Source organism: Heteronotia binoei, chromosome 1, assembly GCF_032191835.1.
Source record: "Heteronotia binoei isolate CCM8104 ecotype False Entrance Well chromosome 1, APGP_CSIRO_Hbin_v1, whole genome shotgun sequence".
In the NCBI taxonomy this organism is placed as follows: Eukaryota; Metazoa; Chordata; class Lepidosauria; order Squamata; family Gekkonidae; genus Heteronotia; species Heteronotia binoei.
Window position 1 is genome coordinate 44,262,577 of NC_083223.1, and position 18,940 is coordinate 44,281,516.

Here is an 18,940-nt window from a genome sequence, read left to right on the forward strand (position 1 = left end):
AATTGCTTTGACTGCAGCTTTCACTTCACTGGGCCACGATTAGTGAGCATGGCATATGGGGAGGTGGAAATGATCCGCCAAGAAAATAGAATATGCACACCTAGAGACTTATCGACACTAATTGCTTTGCCAATATTGCTAGCACTTAATGGGCCCAAGAAATTGGTCAGACCTTATAAAAGACCACAAGTGTAGTTTATGACATTGCAAATGCCCTTACACATAATTAGAATGTAACAAATGAGCTCTGTTACCATTCTTTTGATGATTATCTACTGTTCCACAGAATGAAACAAGAGCCCAATGGCACTTTAAAGACTTTTTCCAGCATAAGCATTTGTGAGTCAGAATTCTCTTGATCAGTTTCATGAAGGGAACATCCCTTGGGTCAATCCATCCGCTTTTTCAGATGACACAATTATCCAGGAGGAATGAAAACCAAGGGCACATATGAAGAACTCCAGGAGGAGCTCTCCAAATTGGGTGAATGGGTAACAAAGTGGCAAATGAAATTCAACGTAGGCAGTAATAAAGTTTATGCACACTGGAACCAAAAAACTAAAACCCCAATTTTAAGTATATGTAATGGGGTCTGAAACTGCTGAAACTGAGACTGAAAGAGACCTTGTGGTTGTGGTAGATAGCGCAATAAAAATGTCAACCCTGTGTTTAGCAACAGTGAAAAGGACAGACTCTGCGCAGAGGAGTATTAGGAAGTGGATTGCAAATAAAAAGGATATTGCAGAGCTGGAAAAGTACAGAAGAGAGCAGTCAAGATGGCTTAGGGATTGGGGTACCTTTCCTGTGAGGAAAGGTTAAAGAGACTGGGATTTTTCAGTTTTGGGGGGACATGATAGAGGTTATAAGATTATGCATGAAGCTAAGCTTGCCAGCCCCCAGCAGAGAATCCCCTATATTTTCAGGCTCCTCCCCTCTGCCAATTAGCTGGCCAGTAGTGGGAAGCCCTGCCCCCAAAGCCACCATGTACCTTTAAATCTGTGCAGGCTTAAAAGAAGCTTGCAAACTGCCTATATTTTGGACTCTGTGTGTGCCTTTAAATCTGAGCAAGAGGAAAACTGTATGAGTGGGGCAAGTAGGCAGAGCCACATGAATCTTCCCCGTGAGTGTGTGAAGCATATGAAAAAGGAAGAGAAGAGAACAGAGTCCCTGTTTGTTTGAAGGAAAACTCCACCATCTAGTCTGCTCTACTTTTATTTTCCTGTTAGTCTGAAGAAATTGGTTGAAATACAGCAGATGGTTACTTTTAGCAGTCCCCATGAGTAAATTGCCCCAGTGAGATCACAAAAATGTGTGTGCTGTGTTTATTTTGGCTGCTTTATGAGAGTGTGTGTATGTGCGTTCACTTTCATTTAGTGGAAGTGCAACTGCTGGGAGATGAAGAAATGAAGGCTGTATTTCAGGGAACTGCACTGCTGTATTTTTATTTAGTTATTTTAAAGCATGGGAAATTCTCCTGTCTCCACCCATAAAATGCCCAGATATTTTCTGAGTTGAACCTGGCAACTCTACATGGGACAGATAGAATTCTCTCAGAATTTTAGGTGCACCCAGTGAAGTTTATGGATAATACATTCAGGATAGTACTTCTTTTGTGAACGAGTAATTAAACTGTGGAATTTGCTGCCAATGATGTAGTGATGTCCACAAACATAAATGGCTTTAAAAAGGGATTGGACAAATTAATTGAAGATCATCAGCTATTAGCCATGGTGAATAAAGAAAATGTCTGCATTAGGAACCAAAAAACTTCTGACTGCCAGTGCTAAGAGGTAGCATAAGAGGAAGGCCTTGGTGAGTCTCTGTGCCCTGTCGATGGCCCTCCAGTGTAACTGCTTTGCCACTGGGTGAAATAGCATATTAGACTCAATGGACTGATAAGGGATGGGATGTGCTAAGATATTAGTACCAACAATGAGTAAGAAGTGCTGGCATTCACCATTCTGTTCTACAGAGTGCTCATTGTCAATAAGTGAAAAAGAAATGTGATCCCAGTGTTCAATGGAATATATATTTTTAAAAGCCATTTGTACTGTTTGCAAAAAGGATACATCAGACTGAAGTGATTTGTACTTCAAAAGGTATACCTTGAACTATTTCAACATAACTTCCTATATATTAATATCTTTTTCTAGTGCTGTTTGGAACAGACTTGAGAATTTCTGATGAGGACTCTTTCCGGATTGATGACTTCAACATTCAAGGGACAGGAAAGAATACAGGCATTATTGATGAATGTAAGTTTTTATTCATTCCTTAAATCAATTGCCTATATAGTAGTTTGTTGAGAAATCAAGTGGAGAACATACCTCAAAAAACTAAGCAAAAGTCTCACTCAGTGGTCAAAAATCAAAACTTACTATTCAGGTCAGGTTTTGAACATTAACAAGTTTTGCTGTATTCAGAATATATAGCTATGCTTTATAATGCCCCAAAGGTATATCACAATTTTGTATATCCTATATTCTAAACAGTATCAATTTGGGTACCAAATAATGTCAAATGCTTGCTAAGAAAAAGTTGAAGTCTATACCTGCAAATTACTGAAGTAAAGCACACATATATTTTCATTTTGTGTCTTTATTTTCATTACTACATGTTTATTTTCTGTACCATATTCATTTTCATTTCCGTTAGTTTCAATAACATTGTTTCTGGCTTTACACTTCCTTATTTAATTGTAAGGATTCTGTCCCTCACTCAAAAGTTTAGAAATAGAGTTTAGAAATAGATAGGATGCACCCACTGTTCCTTGGATTCCACCTCAGGTATACAAACCCTTTTTTGAGACAGAACATCAAAAGTCTTGTTTAATCTAAGATGGAGTCCAATCTCTTGAGGTACCTGAAACACAGTTACATACTCAGCAATGTCATCTAAAAGCTCCCAGGCTTTACCTTTCCCATCAACACACCTCAGTCTACCTGATGTGGAATGAATGGTTGTGATAGGAGGTGCTTGATGGAAGAAAAGCTATTTCAGCATCCCTGAATTCTTCTGCCTACATCCCAACCTGCTGTAAGCCACTAACTTGGACGGATAGCATCCATAATGCCTCATTTATTCTGCAAATTACACTTCCCAGAATAAGTCAGGTGCTGCAAATACAATGCATTCTGGGATACCTGACATCCAATGCCAGGCTTTCTGGGAATTACATTCCTCAGATGTACCCAGGTGGTACATCCTATATGCATCCCAGGCCTGAGACCATGCAATGAGTGACTGAAAGAGGCAATGCTCTGCACAGAAACACCACTCACAACAGATATATTTGGTGGGAATGTCAGCCCACATTTTTTATTGGTACTGGATCTCTCTCACACACACATCTACTGAGCTGCTCTCTTCCCCCTGAAAAGAGGCAGAGGCAGGAAAAAAACTGTCAGATTAGATGTTTTCCAACTCTTCATGAATGAGAAATAATTACATTTAGGCTCTTTACATTATTTAAAGAATGGGTGAAGACTGGGTCACAACTTGATTAGTCAAGTTACAGTTGCATATGCCTAAAAAACCCAAAAACAAACAAAAAACCCACTGCAGAAATATATTTTCGTGTGTGTGTGACATTATTAAAAATAAGCATAAACATTGTTTCAATATAAATTATACTCATTATACGGCAACAATGAGAAAACAGGAGAGAAAACAGGTGCTGATTAATCTACTTCTTGGGTGTTTCTATATTACTGCAAGGCTCACTATTTCCATCAAAGTGTGTGTATTAATCAAGGGTGCCGCAAAATTTGGCCTATTTTGTTGTACAATACAGCTGAAACAGCACGCAGTCATCTAGTACTCCCCTTATTTTCATATGTACTATAATTCTTATTTTAAAATCATTTTTTAAAAGTTTTCTTTGATATTTTCAGATCCTTATGAAAGCAGTTTTCGTTCATAAATTTCCCCTGCTCAGTAAATAGTGTTAGGAAGTGTAGGAACTGTTTTAGCATCAAATCAAGAGCTTCACAGGGGTGATGAGTTGTTGCATAAGAGTAACACTTCAGCATTCACCAAAAACACTATGGTTAAACCATAGAGTTTTGAGTGAATGCTAGATTGTCACCTGACATGATGACTTTCCCAGGCTTGTTTCCAGTCAGTGTTCATTTTGTTTGTGCCAGATCCATCTTGTTTTCACTTCTAGGCCAGGTTGTACAGTACACAAGTGAGGGGGTGATATTTAAAGAGGGGCATCTGCTTTCAAACTGCCCTTCCGCAGGAGGGATCTGCCTGCTAACATCCTGAGTAGTTTTTGTGCATGCACAGTAACTGCTTTATCTACAGAGGCATGGCCTGATTGCCTTGGTAAATAAGTCACATAGAGTTTGTCCACTTTTCCCATGTGCAGCTGGTGAACTAAATGCTTTCCATTACTGAAGAAGACATATATCCCCAGCATCACAGTCAGGTCGTTATTTTAATTAATAAATTAACTAATTTTATTCAATTTGTATCCCACCCCTCCCACAAGAAGGGCAGGTTCCATCATAAAAATTCACAATATTAAAATCAGAATTAACAAGTGAAAATACATCTAAAATAATTGGAACATTAACAGCTAACTGGTGACTCAACAGATAAACAGCCTATTGGGTCCCATGTGGTCACTTGGATCTGAGGTCTCTGGAGGAGAGGCCTGATAAAGAGCGGCTGCCCGCTGCCTGGCAGAAGAGCTCTGTCTTACAGGCCCTATGGAACTGTAGTAGGTCCTGCAGTGCTCTGATCTCTAATGGAAGCTTATTCCACCAGGTGGGGGTTAGGGCCAAAAAGGATATCCCTGGGGCCAGGGACCATCGAGATGTTGGTTCATAGATCCTGTGGGGCTCATATGGGGAGAGGCAGTCCTGAAGGTATACTGGCCACTGGTGGTATAGGGCTTTAAAGGTAAGTAGCAACACCTTCAAACAGATCTGTTACTCAGTAGGCAGCCATTAAAGTTGACTATAAATTCACTCAGCTATCTATGCACCTTTCCACTCAGTTGCATCATTTGAAATGACCGATAATGGGTGCATGGCTTGCTTTTTGCATTTGTGTGGTTGGCAGCATGTACTATATCATGCATCTGTGTATATGTTTTTATCAAATTATTTTATATATGATATAAATTTTATTTCAATGTTCAAATGTTTTCATGTCTGCCAATCTGGAGAAGTGCAGCATTAGACTTCTCTTTCTCACTTATTTCTTTGTTTTCTGAATTTTATCATATTTGACCATGACTACAGCTGTGATAAGTAGGTAGAGCATTACTAGCAATATTAATGGCCAGGCTATTGAAGAGACAGACATGTTTCCCTAATGCAGTGTACAGCCTGTGAAAAAGGAAGTAACACAAACTCAACTATGGTGAAACTTCCCAAAAATTTCCTCAACGATTCAGCCCATTCTTATTGGGGAGTAGGTACCACAGTGGTGACAGATCACAGCTGGCATAGCTGTCCTGTATAATACCTCAGTGCCATACTTCAGTTAGTAGCTGCCTAAGACAAACCTTGGATACCATCCATTGCTGGGCTTTCTCTTTTGTGGCCACAGTGGCATGATGAAGATTTGCATCTGTCTGCTTTATATGTTTTGGTTATTTCTCCATTTTTTGTGAGAAGGAAAATATTAGAAAGTTGATCCAATCATAGAGTTCAGCAAAATTCTCACAGGGGGTTTGAACAAAGGAACCCATAAGCAATTATGGGGGGGGGGAGGAGGAAGAAAGAAAGAGCACTATAAAATTTAGAGGTTCCAGAGCTCCGCTCCTGTGAGCTCCTGCCCAAAATGAGGCTTGGATCAATGGGTCTGCAGAGAGAAGCTGGAAGAGATTGAAGAGGGAGGGAAGGAGGAAGACTGGAGAAAGAGGGCATCATGATTTCCTCTTGCTTTAAGTCCTCACAGATCTTCTGCTTCTCCTTATAAAATTATGTGGGGTTCCACTGCTGTCACCATCATTTTAATTGAGATAATACATGAACTGCATTCATTTTGATGGAATTCACAATGACAGTGAAAAATGTAGAAATGTATATTTTTGTCCAAAGACAATTTTTAAAAGTAAGGCAATGCTCACTGTGACTACAATGTTGTACTACATTTTTCCCCCAGTTGGAACTCAGCCAGTGGACAGAACCAGAATCCTCAGTGACACTTTAATTCTGGTTTGTTTCTGACTTGGTCACAAAGTCATATGAAAATACATTTTCCCTAGAAGAATTTTTAAAGGAAATCTTTTTTTTAAAATGTACACATACAGAACTGCTCTGCAAAAAAAATTAAACCTTGGAGCAGCTGTGTTTTGAACTAAAGTTATTGATACAGAATTGAGATTTCTAAATACTGCATGTACTGAGGTTGCTATGTTAATTATTCAGAAATCTACAAAGAAAAGGCACTTTTAGTTAATGAAAAGTGAATTGTCTAAAAGAATTGTCCATCTTATCTGTTTTTTTTACAGAGTGATTTTCATTCAACAGTTTCTTTTCAGGCCATAAATAGGTCCTATCAAACATTCACATCATGTCTTCATGCCCTAACACAGTATTTTGGAAGGGAATTTATCATCTACCAAAATAAAAGGAGAAAAATATTTTTAAAAACACATAAAAACTAGGAATTGCTAAGCAAGTCTTTGCTTCACCATTCAATAAAATCAAAGCTGTGAATACACTGTGGCTTGCATCAGTAAACCGATACATCACATACAAACATTTTCTCAATATTAGCCTCAGCCAAATGCTAACAAAAAGAATCCAGTTATTTTTTATTTGCTCATTTCTCCCACTGGTTCTAGCTGTGCAAATATCTAAAGTGTCTTCTTGTCAACATTTCTTTTATTTCCATGTGTGCTGAAGAAATGTTTGTTTGCCCTTCATTACCATAATAATTGTCACTGTCTTATAAAGTCCACAGCAGGGTCTGGATTTTGGGGGTTGATGAAGTCAAGAGTGAAAACCTTTCCTTGAGCATAATAAAGGCTTATTTAAGTAGCGTTATTTAGATACAAATCTACAAGCGCACAAATCTATAAGCATTAACCAGAAATATGGATGGGTATTTTTGCAGCTTAATATTTCTATCAAGGCTACTCAACATTTGGGCAGAAGGCAGGCATAGTTTGCTCTGAGGAACAGGCTTGATAGCTTTCCTTGGGCTCAACACGACTAGACACCTTTTGACTGTGCTCTGTCACAGATAAGTATTATTATGATTGATTTTAATTGGTTTTTAATTGATTTCAGTTTCTTACTGAAACAGTCTTCTTCTTATCTTGTTTTGTTAACTCTCCCCCCTCCACTGGACAGAGATAGATAGATTTCCTTGCAGTGAATAACAAATCAAGATGGTCAAATTATGTTTGTGGTGCATGATGGTAGCATTGTTCCCTCTAAGCTGAGTTAGTGTGAGCTAGCTCACAGTTTTTTAGCCTCCAGCTAATACATCTTTTGTCTTAACTCACGAAAAATGGCCCCAAAGCAAACTAATTTATGCAGTAGCTCACAACTTTAATGCCAGTAGCTTACAAAGTAGAATTTTTGCTCACAAGACCCCACAGCTTAGAGGGAGTATTGGATGGTAGCTATTCATGGGTTTAAAGATACTAGGCTGGCAGTCAAGGCCACTGTGAACAGGTGACAAGAGGTTTGCCAACAAGTCTGAAGAAAAATGTCCCCGTCCCTTTAACAGAGGCTTAATGTTTAGAAATGGACAGCTGAAACTTTTGTTTCACGGAGGCAAGTTCCCGGTGGACTACATAATTAGAGAATACTGCCTCTCCCCAGGACACCATGCTGGCATACTTAGGGATTTTTTTTTTTTTGAGGGGGGAAGTCAGGTCTGTAGATGCTCTGGCACTGTAGATGCTTTGGCACTTAGAAAATCTCAATGCCTTACTGTATAATTTTTGCAAAGTGCAAGACTCCTTATATCACATCTGGTTTGTCAGTGGACAAAGAGTTGGGATGCCAGGAGGCCTCCCACTATCACAGGGAACTACATAGTTGTTCTTATGTGTAGTTCTACTGTAACCCTAGCCCTGGAGTTAGCAAAGATTTTAAAATGGTTGCTAGAATTAAAAGTATATAGCTTCTCTGCTTGACCCTCTGCAGAAAGGAGACGCATAACTCAGAGCAGACAAACAAATACAAACAAACAATTCCCTGCCTTTCAAGGAGACTTTTAAAAATTTGCTTGCTCTCCAAGGTAACCAGCTAACCATACATTTTCCACCCAGGCTGGGATCAGAAACACATGGGATATGCTCTCATGGGGGAGTTGGAAAAGTCTTATAAGGACCTCACAACTTGCCATCTCACTGATAGGACACAAACACCATTCTACCCAATAGTGCATCATGAAGATGAAGAGCTGGTTTTTATACCTGACTTTTCTCTACCCTAAGGAGTCTCAAAGTGACTTACAGACACCTTCCCTTGCTCTCCCTGCAACAGGTATCTTGTAAGGTAGGTGGGGCTGAGAGAGTTCTGAGGGAACTGTGACTGGCCCAAGGCCACCCAGCAGGCTTCATCTGGGAAGTGGGGAATCAAACCCAGTTGTCCAGATTAGAATTTGCCACTCTTAACCACTGTTCCACACTGGCATCATGACATCTTTCAGAGAAAAGCATGGGCCCAGTGGCATCTCTGGTGCCAGAAGAGCTATAGATGTGCTTCTTCATTTATTGTGTTTCTGTTGGTGGCTGCCAGGCAACTGCAACTTCTGAGTCCTGGGTTTGGGCCTCTGGAGTCTGAGAAATGTTACCTTAACTGCCCTTAGAGCCACTTGTAAAAACAGCTATAGCTCTCCAATTCCATGTACAGGAGGAGACTAAAAATCAAGAATGTTTTTGTCCTGCTGACAGATGTTACTTTTGTCAAAGTCAGCAGAGATTAAAACATAAATGCTTGTCTGATAACTTGACGAAAACTTGCAGCCCTGAGAAGTCCTTGGTATTAAAGAAAATGGCAAAAATCTTCCAGCCTCCACCCACAACAAAACCTCAGTGGTTATTAGCCTTCTTGAAGAAAACATCTTTATGTCAGTAGATGAAAGTAGGATGTGTCAACAGAATTGCAGTTTCATTGCTCATGTTCAAAAGGATGTGTCAACAGAATTGCAGTTCCATTGCTCATGTTCAAAAGGAAAAGGAAAGGTCCCCTGTGCAAGCACCAGTCATTTCTGACTCTGGGGTGACGTTGCTTTCACAACGTTTTCACGGCAGACTTTTTTATGGGGTGGTTTGCCATTGCCTTCCGCAGTCATCTACACTTTCCTCCCAGCAAGCTGGGTACTCATTTTACCGACCTCAGAAGGATGGAAGGCTGAGTCAACCTTGGGCTGGCTACCTGAATCCAGCTTCCTCTGGAATTGAACTCAGGTTGTGAGCAGAGAGTTCAGACAATCCTGCAGTACTGCTGCTTTACCACTCTGCACCACGGGGCCGCTCATGTTCAAAAACATCTATTCAAAAGGAAGAGGCAGTATTTGATTTGCTATGGGAAACCCTGAAGAAGAAGGAAATGTTATAATACTGTAAAAATATTCACAGGTTACATGATAGTGGGGATGGTCGCTATCTACCCCCTATGTGGAAATCCTGATCCATGAACATTTTTATCGTATCTTTAACCCCACTCCTTTATCCTTTTTTAACTCTCTTCCACTTTATTTCACAACAACCCTATGAGGTTAGTAAGCTTAGAGAAAATGACTGGCCAAAGGTCACACAGTGAATGGCTGATTGAAAATTTGAGTTACCCATAGAAAAGGAATTTGTAGGCATGAAAAATGACTGTGTGCTGGAATGGTTGGTCAAATAGAGGAATTGTTATCTTGGACTTGGTTCTGAGCAGTACTTAAGAGCTGGTGCAAGATGTAGAAATTGTTGCACAAGTCAGGAGCAGTGACCCTAATGCTATCAAGTTCAGCATTTGTGACAGTGGAAAGTTACTCCTAGACTGATTTTGCACTCAGCTAACCCTGCGGTCACGTTCCTCTTCTCTGCGCAGTGTCCATTGAATTTCTTACTATCTGCGCCAGAGTTACAGGAAGCGCTGTGGCTTTTGCGTAGCAAGCCGAAACCGCTAACAACCAGTTTCCGTTTGCTGCACGAAAGCCGCAACACTTCCTGTAATTCTGGAGCAGATAGTGGGAAATCTGACGGACACTGCGTAGAGAAGAGGAACGTGACTGCAGGGTCCTAAAGTCCAAAACAGTACCATATCATTTCAAAACAGGGAACTTTACTAAAATGAGGGGACTAGTTAGAAGGAAACTGAAAGGGAAACTCAAGAGAGTCAGATCCTAGAGGATGCTTGAAAGCTATTCAAAATTACACTAACAGAAGGCCAGAAAGAATGCATACCCCAGAGTAGGAAAAGTACTGCTAAATCAAAAAGTATGTTTGCATGGATGACGACACAAGTCAAAGAACAATGTATAAGACATATAATTTGGGATATTAAAGGACTATTAATGTAGAATTCTTTGGTACTTGCAGACTGACAGTACCATAACATCATAAAATGTCATAAAATAAAATAATCAATATAAAAACAAGTAATTAAAAACAGATGCTGTAGACCTGTGCAATTCCATCTATGAAGTTCATATGTCATGTGCCCATAAGGAATTACTGCCACCCAGAAGCATTCCAAGCAGCCTCCTTTATGTGAGCCTTCACATCCTTACACAACACTCTTTTTGGTCATGTGACCAGGGCTTTTTTCTGGAAAAAGAGGTGCTGGAACTCTCAAGAGGAAAATTAAGAAGCAACATATGGATGCCCCTCATGAACTTTTAAACATTTTTTGAGAATGCTTCCAAACAGTGGTTCTGCCAGAACTCCATTCCACCACATTCCTCCAGTCCAACTAATTGAAGTCAAGGGTCTTAAAAGGGCATAACTCAGTACTGCTTTGTAAGTTTAGAAGAGCATATCTTGTTTCTTGAGGAAGTTCTTTGGGGTCATTTTATCATTATCAATCACATCCCCTTCCCAAGGACTTCTGGAAGGATTGCCCTCTCTTAGCTGGGAGTTGGACATTCTTGGATAATTGGCGGTAGAACCTGTGAGTGATGGGGTTTGGTGAGGGGTGAAGCCTCAGTGGGGGTATAGTGCCATAGAGTCTAACCTCCAAAGCAGCCATTTTATATAAGGAAACTGGGATATTTCCAGGCCCTTCTTGGAGGTTGGCAGCTCTAACTTCTGTGCAGCATATATGGTTTTCCTTGTCTTCGATTTCAGCCTTACAAATGAATCCGTTTTAATTTAAAAATCTGGTATTTGTGTAGTTTGAATAGGTGAATTTATATGGATACATAAAATATTTTTCACTGTTGTTGAGAAAAGAGAATTGCTAACTTTAGCTGATACTAATTCACTTAATATTATGACTGAAAAATAAAGTAAATAAAGTAAATTATTTTACAAAAGAATTTATTTACACCAAAGAAGAGGGACATAGGGATTTCAGAAGTTCCAGCAGATACTATAACATAATCAAAACAATGTACACATTACTTTGTGTGTGTGTGTGTGTGGGGGGAAATGTATACAGAAAAAATTCTCTTTTTTTCTTGATAACATCTAAATTTTTCCATTGAACCTAGAATGCTTTGAGTCACAATAAAAACACACACTTTTTTTAAAAAAAAAAATCCCTTTGCAAAATCAAAAGTAGTTCAAAAACATATGAAGAATTCTGAGTTTTTGCTGTCCTTTGTAGTTTCTTACAAGAGGATTGAAAGCTTTCAGTCATAATATATATTTTTAATGATAAGGTTAGCTACTAAGGCCACGTGCATGTTAAATTTGTATTTACCCTGAGAATAGGCTACCCATTACATTAACCTGTCCTGATGTTTGTTTCCCAGCAGGCTGATTTTCTTCCAGCAATCTCTTGTGGTAGCCGGGAGGCTACATGGAGAGAGGCACATTCTTTGAGAGAAGAAACTTTAGTATTCATATTTCCCCCCAAGCATTGATGGGTTCAGCAAGGGATGAAGATGCAGCTAAAACTTCATTTCTGTTTCACTCAAATATAGCAATATATTTAATTCTCAACATGGCTCCATCTGTGGATAATCACATCTGGTAATTGGATTCATGGATGGTACAAACCTGATAACACTCCCCCCCCCGCCCGGTTTTCAGAAAAATCTGAACTATATCATTTTAAAAAAAATTACATTGGGATGATAAAGCCCTCAAATGATAAAAGGAATGCCTTAAAAAGCAACAAGAAACTCCAAATGCTCTCAGTAACTATTGCTAGGCAGCTACAACATTATTGCCAGTTGAAGCCTTGATCATTGCCAGTTAAAGTCAGGTGAAGGTGGTGAGGCTGTTTCCAGAGCTGCTTTGGGCTTTCAGGGAGAACTCATTGGGGCCAGACCCAGTAGCAAAAACCAGACAACTTGATACCATATGAGATCCATGACTTACCGAGGCCAGGCTGCTAATTTCTGTACAACAGAGCCATGTGAAAGTAAGTGTGGTGTAGTGGTTAGAGTTTCAGGCTAGGATCTGGGAGACCCAGTTTCACATCCCCACTCTCTCCTGGTGCTCATCAGATTACTTGGGCCAGTTACACATTTTCAGTCTAACCTACCTCACAGTGAGAGTAAAATGGGAGATTGATGTAAGCTGTTTTGGGTCCTCGTTGTAGATAAAGACAGGGTATAAATAAAGTAAATAATGAACATAACTGAAGATGGGAGCAAATAAAGTGTAGGCTGGTGGGTGGATGAGAAAGAGAAAAGGAATCACAGAAAGGTGAGGATATGTTACAGGAGGAGGGAAACAGAAAATCGTGGAGGGAAAGGAATACAGAGGGAAATGAGGTTACCCCTGCAAGTGAATTCCCCACTGCACAACGGGGTCTAGTCCTGAGGTCTAAGTAGAGACTGCCGAGGAAAGGGAGGGAGGGAAATCTGAAGACACCATGTCAGATGTAATTAGGTTGATGAGTAGGGAGGAAATAAGGAAGGAGAAAAATGAGGAGGGGGGGGCCTTTCAGGGAAAGGAAAGAGGAAATAATGGGAAAGGAAAAATGACATATCCCCTACAAGTCCTTGTGAGGTCCTTTACTTGTAACAATGTATTAGTCACACCATGTGTTGGTGGATGATGTGCTATTTTAATCAGAAAAATCCAGTAGGAGATTAATAACACTATATAGACCATAATATAGGTATCCTACCTTCGTTTGGGAGATAACAGATAACATTCAACATTCGCAAATATTCATGCAAGCAGATATACACATGTTTACTTAGACAGAAATTCCATTTTATTCAACAAGACTTATTTCCAGTTAACTGTGCAGCCCATTGCATGAATTTATGTAGCACATGATTAAAACTGACTTTGAAAAGGGGCAGTATTAATTTTTAGTGCAGTTAAATTTCTTGTTATAATATTTACAGTACAGTCTCCAGTAGAGTTAAATCCTTCAAGCCCATTGACTTAATGGATTTAGAAGCCTGTAACTTCATTTAGGATTACAGCAATTCCTGTAGTTAATGGCTGCCATATTGTCTTCAACATGGTCTATGTAACATGGCCTAACTTGGCCCTTGTGGTGATAAGGGCAATCCTCTCTTTTCCCAAATAGGTTTTTGAGCAAAATTTTAAACTCCTTTTGCTAGTTGTCACTACCATTGCTTCATTAACTGCCTGGATTCCTCCACTGGAGTAAAGATGCAGTTATGAACAGCCCAGCTGAAGCATGAGTTGTCATGGAAACTCCATGTGGCTTGATTACATGTGCAATGGCCCTGTTTGGTACAGAACAGAGCAGGGGAAAATGTACTATACAAGAGGGAAAGGTACATTAGTTCAATTGTGGTGGTATCAACAGGACAATTTTCTAGTGGTGAAACCTACCCCACTGTTGTAGAAATGAGACTTTAACTGTATTATTACATATCCTAATCACTTCAAAATAAAAAGTTTAAAGGGCAGTGCTTACCCAGGTTGGTTTCCTTCAGGTGAGAAAACATGTGAAACTAATGCTGTATTTATAATTTTTGATTTAGTTACAGATGTACAAATAGAGTGCAAATGACCACAAAGATTCTTGTATAAAGGACTATCTATTACCTCACATAAGAACCTCACAGAAAAACTCTGAACCCCGAAATGCTTCACTTTCAGCTAATTCACAGGACTCTGCTTCTTTCTTTACTTCTTCCAAAATCAAAAAATGTCCATTTCTTAGAAGAATGGCTAGAGAGGATGTTGGACCTTGTTGTTATGGCTGAAATTATAGTATTAGATAGGGAAAAGATAATTATTTTATTTACCAGAGATTGGCATTTTGTATGAAAAAGATAAGGATGGCTTGATAATTTGTGTTTTTTAATAAGAAATTTGCTTAAGGGAAAGAAAAAAAATAGTTCTTGTTTTTGCATATAAGCAAGGGAAATTTTGTGTCCTTTATAAAGGACACAGATAAACCCAATCAAAAGTATATTTATTATATAGAAAATCATAAGCCTTTTATGCCTTTCCTTTCCTTTCCTTTCCTTTCCTTTCCTTTCCTTTCCTTTCCTTTCCTTTCCTTTCCTTTCCTTTCCTTTCTTCTTGTTTCTTCCTTTTTCTTTTCTTTTTGTTTTTGTTTTTCATGCCATATTTTGTTGTGTAGTATATGGTTTTAATGTTTTTTTCTGTATGTTTCCTAGTTTTATTCAACTTATAAAATTAAAATTCAAAAATAAAAAAAATTCTTCATAGCCATACATGTCCTTTCTCCTCAGTTATGTGTGTTTGTGTTACTCCTCTAAGGCTGCAATCATGCACACTAAATAATGCACTATCAATTCACTTTCAGTGCATTTTCCAACTGGATTTTGCTGGTTTACACAGTAAATCCAGTTGGAAAGTGCATTAGAAGTGCATTATTTCATGTGTGTGACTGCAGCCTAAGAGATCCTTGGGAAGAAAAAGTTGAAAGAGCTGCCAGGAGACCATCTCCTGACAATAGCTTCCTAATATCTATAACTAATTAAGAAAGTTTACCTACAGGAGCGGCAGACTGGGAAGTCCCTCTGGAGCAAGCCAAGCTGACCAGCTTTGTGGTGCTGCAAGCCAGTGCAAGCCACTCAGCTCAGTGGGACAAACAGTGGGCATTGCATCTTCTTCCATTGCATGTTCACCCAAACTGGCAGCAATGCAGTAGGAGATAACTGGTGAACTGACGCCAATTGGGATTGCTGATGCCAATCTAAGTAAAGTGGCTTCTGAAACTGTTGATCTACTAACCTGTATATGTAATGTATCACTAAGTTAGAATGATAAATCAGTGCCATCAATCACCCTTTGTTGCTGAAGTCATTGATGTTATTAAATTTTAATGATTGATATTTTTTTGAGTTTAATTTTTTTATTAATTAATTAAAATACATTACAACAAACATTTTAATTATTGAATAATTTGATTATGTTGTTTTATTGTTTGTTGTTGTAACACAGCCTGAGCTTGCTCTGCTGGAAAGAGTGGGATAGAAGTCAAACAAAATCCTATAGATATAAAAACCAAGTCACATGGCTGAGGACTCATCTACCCTTCCTTTGGCTGAGCCGCACATCACTCAATCCCTCCAGCCCCTGGACAGACGAGGACTGGACTACTGGGGAAGCTACCTTCCTGTCCCATTCAGTGTTCCCTCTAGATTGAATTAGTGCAAGCTAGTTTACAGTTAACATCTGGCTAACACATTTTTTGTCTTAGATCAGGAAAAATGGCCCCAGAGGAAGCTAATTTATGCAGTAGCTCACAACTTTAAGGCCAGTAGCTCACAAAGTAGAATTTTTGTTCACAACACTCCACAGCTTAGAAGGTATATTGGTTCTCTTGGCCTGCCCATTTCCCCTAAGTGGCAGTTGCTAGGCAACTATAGTATTTTAAGCGATTCTGTCAGTAAAAAGTAGGGGGAGGAGGCCCTTTTCAGGCCTATTTAGGCCATTGAGGGAGAATTCATTTGGACCAGTCCTGACTAGGGTTACCAGCTCTAGGTTGGGAAATTCCTGGAGATCTTGTAGTGGAGTCTACAGAAGCCAAAGCTTGGAAAAGGAAGAGGCCTCAGCTGAATATTGTGCCATAGAGTCCACCCTCCAAAGCAGTTATTTTCTTTAGGGGGAAAGAGATATGTTGCCTGGAGTTCAGATGTGACAACAGGAGATCTTCAGACTCCAGCTGAAGATTGGCTCCTCTAGGCACCCTCTGGGTGACTTGATGCCACCTGACTGGCATGACTTAAGTAGGTCTGACTGCTTCCTACTTTTCAGAACAGCCCCCCCAAAACAAACAAACAAACAACCAGTGTGGTGTAACAGTTAGTGCTTCAGAGCAGGGTCTGTCATAGAATCATAGAGTTGGAAGGGACCTCCAGAGTCATCTAGTCCAACCCCTTGCACAATGCAGGAAACTCACAAACACCTCCCTCTAAATTCACAGAATCTTCATTGCTGTCAGATGGCCATCTAGCCTCTGTTTAAAAATCTCCAAGGAAGGAGAGCCCACCACCTCCTGACCAAGCCTGTTCCACTGAGGAATCACACTAACTGTCAGGAAGTTCTTCCTAATGTTGAGCCGGAAACTCTTTTGATTTAATTTCAACCCATTGGTTCTGGTCCTACCTTCTGGGACCACAGAAAACAATTCCACATCCTCCTCTTTATGACAGCCCTTCAAGTACTTGAAGATGGTGATCATATCACCTCTCAGCCACCTCCTCTTCAGGCTAAACATGACTAGCTCCTTCAACCTTTCCTCAAACCTGTCAGACCAAGGATCTTGCTGTGAAAGCTGATTAGGGTTATTTTGGACTAGTCACACTTTCAGCCTAATCTACCTCACAGGGTTGCTGTGCAGATCAAAAGAGGGAAAGAAGAATTATGTAAACTTATTTGGTCCCCACTGTGGAGAAAGACTGTACTTTTCCTAGGTGGAGGCTGCAGGGAGAGGGGAGGAGATGTAAAACTGAAGTCAGATCGCTTCCCCTCTTTATTTATTTTATTCGATTTCTAGGCCGCCCTTCCTGTAGAACAGGCTCAGGGCAGGTTACATCATAAAAACAATCAACACTAAAAACAATAAAAGACCAGTTTAAAATATATAAAATCTAAAATTAGACAGACTAATTTTAAATAGACAGAGGGAGGGACGGTGGCTCAGTGGTAGAGCATCTGCTTGGGAAGCAGAAGGTCCCAGGTTCAATCCCTAGCATCTCCAAAAAGGGTCCAGGCAAATAGGTGTGAAAAACCTCAGCTTGAGACCCTGGAGAGCCGCTGCCAGTCTGAGAAGACAATACTGACTTTGATGGACCAAGGGTCTGATTCAGTATAAGGCAGCTTCATATGTTCATATGACTAAAATGGCAAATTCTGCCTCACTGATGAGACCTATTGTCCAGGTCCAGCAGATCTTGTAGTACTGGGTTGGAATGAGGGGGGAGGCCCATAACGATGCCCACTGCCTCAGCTGAAAGGCTGGTGAAAGAGCTCTGTTTTACAGGCCCTGTGGAATTGAAGCAGATCCTGCAGGCCCAGATCTCCAGTGGGAGCTCATTCCACCAGGCAAGAGCCAGGGCTGAAAAGGCCCTAGCCCTTGTTGAGGCCAGATGGACATCTCTGGGGTCGGGAATCACCAGAAGTTGTTGGTTTGCTGATCGTAAGGATCTACGGGGCTCATACAGGGAGAGGTGGTCCAGAAGGTATGCTGGCCCCTGGCTGTATAGGGCTTTAAAGGTAAGTACCAACACCTTGAACCAGATCTGGTTCTCAGTGGGTAGCCAGTGTAGTTCACGCAGCACAGGATGGATCTGTGCCCGTACAGGCGACAAAGTCAACATCCGTGCAGCAGTGTTCTGCACCAGCTGGAGTTTCTGGAGGAGGGTCAAGGGCAGCCCCACATAGAGAGAGTTACAATAATCTAACCTGGAAGTGACCATTGCATGGGTTACTGTGGCCAGGTCGTGGAGGTCGAGATACGGGACCAACTGCCTGACCCACCTCAGATGGAAAAAGGCCAATCTGGCAGTGGTGGTAACTTGGGCCTCCATGGTTAGAGAGGCATCCAGAAATACCCCCAAGCTCTTCACCCTTGATGCAGGTGTCAATTGAGCCCCATCAAAGGATGGGAGCTTGATCTCTGTCCTGTTGAGAGGGACATATTGATAATCTCCCTCAGGGGAGTTAGTATGCCGTCACTGCAGGCTTTAACCAGCCATGATGGACAAGAATCAAGGGGGCAAGTGGTGGATTTCACAGCAGCCAGGGTCTTGTCAACTTCACTCTAGGAGAGCAGACTGAAATGGTCCAAAACTGGACCTGAAGATGGGCAAGGGGCTTCCAGTTCCATTATTGTATCAATTGTGGCTGGAAGGTTGCGGCAGAGCGACAAGACTTTATCTGCAAAATAATCCACGAAAGCCACACAGCCTATATCCATGCCCTGAGGCAAAGATGTTAAGGACCTAATTAGTCTAAATAATTGAGCTGGGTGATATTTTGCAGAAGCAGTGGAGGCAGCATAGAACTCCTTCTTTGCTGACTTCATCGTCATCTCATAGGTCTTCAAAAACGATCTATAAGATGTTCTTGTAGCTTCATCTCGGGCCTTCCACCACACTCTCTCTAGTCATCTCAGCTCCCGTTTCATCTGCCTCAGCTCCGGGGAATACCAAGGAGCCAAGTTGGTACGGGGGCAGAGAGGGCGTTGGGGAGTGACCACATTGATGGCTTCAGAAAGACGGCCATGCCAGTCTTCCACCAGCTCAACCAATGGGCTGCCAAGGGGAATTGGATCCCGCAGAGCCTCCTGGAACCTATTTGGGTCTATTTGGCTCTGCGGGCGAGCATAAATCCGCTCGCCATCTAAACAGGGAGGGTTACGCGTGGATAGCCGGGTTTTCAGGACAAAGT